Here is a 6,934-nt window from a genome sequence, read left to right on the forward strand (position 1 = left end):
CTTTATTGAAGTGGCGAGTTAAAAATACTACAGTACATGAGTCATGACACAACCATAAGTAACACAGAAACAGTACATAAGAGTGGCTATTGAAGAGGTCCTCATTAGTTCTCATGCCCCCTCACCTAACGGTAGACTATGTCTGTATCCCTATGTAGTGCATTAACACTGCCCCATAGGGCTCTGTCAAAATAGTGCACTAACACTGCCCCATAGGGCTCTGGTCAAAAGTAGTGCACTACTACTGCCACATAGGGCTCTGGTCAGAAAGTAGTGCACTAACACTGCCCCATAGGGCTCTGGTCAAAGTAGTGCACTAACACTGCCCCATAGGCTCTGGTCAAAAGTAGTGCACTAAACACTTCCCCTAGGGCTCTGGTCAAAAGTAGTGCACTAACACTGCCCCATAGGGCTCTGGTCAAAAGTAGTGCACTAACACTGCCCATAGGGCTCTGGTCAAAAGTAGTGCACTAACCACTGCCCCATAGGGTTCTGGTCAAACGTAGTGCACTAACACTGCCCCATAGGGCTCTGGTCAAAAGTAGTGCACTAACACTGCCCCATAGGGCTCTGGTCAAAAGTAGTGCACTAACACTGCCCCTAGGGTCTGGTCAAAAGTAGTGCACTAAACACTGCCCCATAGGGCTCTGGTCAAAAGTAGTGCACTAACACTGCCCCATAGGGCTCTGGTCAAAAGTGTATGCACTAACCACTGCCCCATAGGAATCTGGGCAAAAAGTAGTGCACGATGTAGGGAAAGGGTGTCATTTGGGACACTACATTGCCAGCACCATCCCTTCTACACAGATGTAACACTTCTCTCTCAAATGAGTCAGGCACAAGCTTAGAATAATTAGTCCCAGCACATAGTAGGATTGTTAACTTGGCAAACTGCCACATTTCAAGGACTTACATTTGAGAAACAGGAGAACATTGTGTTATGACGGAGTAAGTGGAACCACGCACCACGATATTTGACACAAACCGGGTGGGGACTAGTTAGGAATAAACTAACTTAAAAACATGGACGCATGGCGCAACCTGATTACATAAAATTGACATGCTGTTTCACTGGATTAGAGCCCCAGATGTGACAGGCTAAACCCTCAAAACACACACACGGCTCCGGCATGGTACTGTCTGTCTCTCCCTGTCCGTCTCTCCCTGTCCGTCTCTCCCTGTCCGTCTCTCCCTGTCCGTCTCTCCCTGTCCGTCTCTCCCTGTCCGTCTCTCCCGTCCGTCTCTCCCTGTCCGTCACATCCGGACAGAGAGGCAGATGAAGTGTTAGTATGACAGATGTATTCCTGAGGCTGATGGAGGCTGATTTGTGTGTGTGTGTGTGTGTGGTGTGTGTGTGTGTGTGTGTGTGTGTGTGTGTGTGTGTGTGTGTGTGTGTGTGTGTCTCTCAAAACCACCTAACCAGATTCCAGGAACCTCTCTAGAGAGAACACAGTGCTGACGCCCATGGCGTCACACAGTCGCTGCGGATTGGACGGTCCTACATTCATGCTGCGAACAGCTCGTTCCATCTCATCCCAAAGATGCCTCCTGCCCGTTAGCTTGCACCATTCTCCTTTGACCTCTCTCATCAACTGACTGGGTGTGTTTTTGTTGTTGTCGCACCATTCTCGGTAAAACCCTAGACATCGTCGTGGGAGGGACAAAGTAGGTCAGTGCTGGGGGGCCATTGGATTGGGGGGGGGGGGGGTAACAGGGACATGGCAGGGTATATTTAGCAGGAGTAGGGGGTGGGATGGGAGGGGAGGGGAGTGGGATGACAGATGGATGAACGTAAACTAAGCAGGACCTAATTGATGACAGATGGATGAACGTAAACTAAGCATGACCTGATTGATGACGGATGGATGAACGTAAACTAAGCAGGACCTAATTGATGACGGATGGACGAACGTAAACTAAGCAGGACCTAATTGATGACGATGGAACGAACGTAAACTAAGCAGGACCTAATTTGATGACGGATGGACGAACGTAAACTAAGCATGACCTAATTGATGACTGATGACGAATGTAAACTAAGCATGACCTAATTGATGACGGGATGTGTTGGACATTATGTCAACCTGGATTCCCTGACTCATTACTACTGGACTCGTTCATGATTACCACTGGTCGAGGCTTAGCTACATGACTATTTCTGAAGGGAAATAGTCTTCTCTCTCCCTCCCTCCCTCTCTCCCTAAACTTGACGGCAATATAGATCCTGCAAAAACCACCAGTGTCCAGCCAATGGAAGACCCTGGTACTGGATAAACACACATTGTCAGCCAATGGAAGACCCTTGTACTGGATAAAACACACATTGTCAGCCAATGGAAGACCCTGGTACTGGATAAAACACACATTGTCAGCCAATGGAAGACCTTGGTACTGGATAAACACACATTGTCAGCCAATGGAAGACCTTGGTACTGGATAAACAACACACTTGTCAGCCAATGGAAGACCTCTGGTACTGGATAAACACACATTGTCAGCCAATGGAAGACCTTGGTACTGGATAAAACACACATTGTCAGCCAATGGAAGAACCTTGTACTGGATAAACACACATTGTTCAGCCAATGGAAGACCTTGGTACTGGATAAACACACATTGTCAGCCAATGGAAGACCCTGGTACTGGATAACAGTCTGGTCTACTCCCTCGTCTCTCCCTCCCTCCCTTCCCCTCTGTCTTCCTCAGAAAGACTATGTCCTGCTATTTCTAAAATTGAGGTCAACACACTTTTTAAATGTAGGTCCTGAAATACTTGTGCCAACAGTGGTAGCCAAGGCGCTAGGAACTGGTACTGTGTTGGCTACTTTTAGCTATACTTACTCCCCTTGACTTTTCATCCAATCAACATTGATCTTGACCTATGACATGTGACCTTTCCTGTGTTTCCTGTGTCATCATAACCTTTCACCTGTTGAACCACCATGGCAGCCTTAAATCCTCTGGGATGAAGGAGATTAACAGCAAATGAGATTATAGTAAGTGAGATTATAGTAAATGAGATTATAGTAAATGAAATTATAGTAAATTAATGAGGTAAAAGCATAGGTAAGAAAGCACGTGACTCACGTGACGTCTCCAGCGTAGTGGCGGATACGGAAATCTCTGTGGAACTCCATGGTCTTGTCTGAGGGCGTGAGCTACAATGTAGATGACATCATCATAATTATCAGCGCCATCAACATCAATATTGTCATCATTATCATCGTCATYATCWTCGTCATGATCATTATCGTCATAATTATCTTCGAGATTAGCATCATTATCGTTGTCATTGTGATCATTATCAACCTCATTACTTCATCATCATCAWCRTCAAYGTCATTCCCATCATTATCATCATCACAGTTACTCTGTAATATAGGCTGGCARAGGGAGATACAATCATATCTTAAAGCCCTCGTGCAGTCTTTATATTTTGACTTTTAAATCATCAGTGTACGTCTAATGAATAACTGTGTTTATTTAATCAAAATAACTCCAAAATATATTTTTTATAATTTATTTCCCTGAGCCTCCTTTGGCCCTTGGAATGATCAGTCCAAATGTGTGGGTTTTAGGAAACAAATATGAATACATTTATATACACAGCCTTGATTGGTTGATATATGATTTGATTCCAGAGCACACCCTGTTGCCATGATGAACAGTCATTGGTCTATTATAATCCGATCACATTGTGACGTCATGAAGTGAGCTAAAAGTTCCATGCCATCTGAACAGGCTGAAATTCCATGAATTCTTTTCAAACAGCTTTTACACAAAAAAGAGCATCATCATAATTTTCACCATTTCAGAGGTGGAAATATAATTAAAAAACAATAGCAAATCTTGTTTTTCACTGCACTAGCCCTTTAAAGGACACCTCTCTCATACTGTGTCTCTCACACAGATCTCTTCAACAAACACAAAAGGAACATGTTTATAGTACAGTTGGCAGTATGTCGAGCATTTAGACCCACTACCATTGGATGTTACTGTGTGTCTCAGTGCTTCAATACACTCTGGTTGTCTGATGAAGGATAATGAAACCATAAGAGTACAAAACCCCTGCTCTCTATTGACCACCCAGTGTAACTGCACTAACAATATCACACCAGTGGGGGTTAAAGCCATTCTCTAACCAGCAATTTAGGTCTGATTGGAGAGTTGCAGTATAATGATAGAAAACCAGCCATTGATCCTGATTCGGAGAGTTACAGTATAATGATAGTTAAACCAGCCATGATCCTGATTAGAGAGTTGCAGTATAATGATGACAGAAACCAGCCATTGATCCTGATTGGAGAGTTACAGTATAATGATGACAGTAAACCAGCCATTGATCCTGATGGGAGAGTTACAGTATAATGATAGTAAACCAGCCATTGATCCTGATTGGAGAGTTACAGTATAATGATAGTAAACCAGCCATTGATCCTGATGGAGAGTTACAGTATAATGATAGTAAACCAGCCATTGATCCTGATTGGAGAGTTACATATAATGATATAAACCAGCATTGATCCTGATTGGAGAGTTACAGTATAATGACAGTAAACCAGCCATTGATCCTGATTGGAGAGTTACAGTATAATGATAGTAAACCAGCCATTGATCCTGATGGGAGAGTTACAGTATAATGATAGTTAAACCAGCCATTGATCCTGATGAGAGAGTTACAGTATAATGATGACAGTAAACCAGCCATTGATCCTGATTGGAGAGTTACAGTATAATGATAGTTAAACCAGCCATTGATCCTGATGGGAGAGTTACAGTATAATGATAGTTAAACCAGCCATTGATCCTGATGGGAGAGTTACAGTATAATGATGACAGTAAACCAGCCATTGATCCTGATGGGAGAGTTGCAGTATAATGACAGTAAACCAGCCATTGATCCTGATGGAGAGTTGCAGTATAATGATGACAGTAAACCAGCCATTGATCCTGATGGGAGAGTTACGTATAAAATGATAGTAAACCAGCCATTGATCCTGATGTGGAGAGTTGCAGTATAATGATACAGTAAACCAGCCATTGATCCTGATGAGAGTTACAGTATAATGATGACATAAACCAGCCATTGATCCTGATGGGAGAGTTACAGTATAATGATACAGTAAAACCAGCCATTGATCCTGATGGAGAGTTACAGTATAATGATAGTAAACCAGCCATTGATCCTGATGGGAGAGTTACAGTATAATGATAGTAAAACAACCATTGATCCTGATGGGAGAGTTACAGTATTAATGATGACAGTAAACCAGCCATTATCCTGATGGGAGAGTTACAGTATAATGATAGTAAACCAGCCATTGATCCTGATTGGAGAGTTACAGTATAATGACAGTAAACCAGCCATTGATCCTGATGGGAGAGTTACAGTATAATGATAGTTAAACCAGCCATTGATCCTGATTAGAGAGTTACAGTATAATGATAGTAAAACAACCATTGATCCTGATGGGAGAGTTACAGTATAATGATAGTAAACCAGCCATTATCCTGATTGGAGAGTTACAGTATAATGACAGTAAACCAGCCATTGATCCTGATGGAGAGTTACAGTATAATGATAGTTAAACCAGCCATTGATCCTGATTAGAGAGTTGCAGTATAATGATGACAGTAAACCAGACATGATCCTGATTGGAGAGTTACAGTATAATGATAGTAAACCAGCCATTGATCCTGATGGGAGAGTTACAGTATAATGATAGTAAAACAACCATTGATCCTGATGGGAGAGTTACAGTATAATGATAGTTAAAAACACAGTGGTTATATAGGACACGGTGGTTATATAGGGACACGGTGGTATATATTGGGACACGGTGGTTATATTGAGGACACGGTGGTTATATAGGACACGTGGTTATATAGGGACACTGTGGTTATATAGGGACACGGTGGTTATATAGGACACGTGTTATATAGGGACACCGGTGGTTATATAGGGACACGGTGTGTTATATAGGGACACGGTGGTTATATAGGGACACGTGCTTATTATAGGGACACGGTGGTTATATAGAGGACACGTTGTATATAGGGACAGCGGTGGTTTATATAGACAGTGGTTTATAGGGACACGGTGGTTATATAGGACACGGTGGTATAGGACAGTGGGTATATAGGGACACGGTGGTTATATAGGGGACCACGGTGGTATATAGGGACACGGTGGTTATATAGAGACACGGTGGTTATATAGGACCACCGTGGTTTATTGGGACACGGTGGTTATATAGGGACACGCTGGTTATATAGGACACGGTGGTATATACGACACGGTGTATATAGGGACACGGTGGTTATATAGGGACACCGGTGGTTATATAGGACACGGTGGTTATAATAGGGACACGGTGGTTATATAGGGACACGGTGGTTATATAGGGACACGGTGGTTATATAGGGACATGGCTATCGGAAAGTAAAGGAAAGATGGAGTAATTGTGTTAATTGTAAGGCTAGGGAGAATAGAATAGAATATAGTTTATTCTTTGAGGCAGTGCTGCTCTGACCCACCTTGCGAGAGGTGTAGTGGGGGTGTTGTCCCAGCTTAGCATCCATACTCTCCAGGCAGACGATGTCTGTCACCTTCCCCACAGAGAGACAGCCTCGTCCAGCCAGAGATGATGCCTTTTGTGGGGCTGTTCCACCAGGTCCACGATGATCTGGTTGTTAAAATAGTCAATCTGGGAACACATGGGGGAGAGGAACTGTTAAATGTTTGTTTATGAATATTGCATGCGCTGGGTGGTATGTTTGTGGAGTGTGTATGTTTGGAGAGAGAGAGGGTGGAGAGAGAAGACAGCGAGAGAAAGACAGTGTGTGTGTGTGTGTGTTCAGTTCGTCTGTGTGTCAGTGCCCATGTGTTTGCTTGCATGTGTGTGTACGCCACTCAGTTGCTGCCAGATGATAA

At 43.3% G+C, this 6,934-nt stretch overlaps 1 pseudogene; it reads right to left on the reverse strand.

Moving 5' to 3' along the window:
* Positions 1-6,934, reverse strand: part of LOC111956037 (unconventional myosin-Ig-like) — an 89,742-nt pseudogene that overhangs the window by 55,093 nt on the left and 27,715 nt on the right.

Source organism: Salvelinus sp. IW2-2015, linkage group LG31, assembly GCF_002910315.2.
Source record: "Salvelinus sp. IW2-2015 linkage group LG31, ASM291031v2, whole genome shotgun sequence".
Taxonomy (NCBI): Eukaryota; Metazoa; Chordata; class Actinopteri; order Salmoniformes; family Salmonidae; genus Salvelinus; species Salvelinus sp. IW2-2015.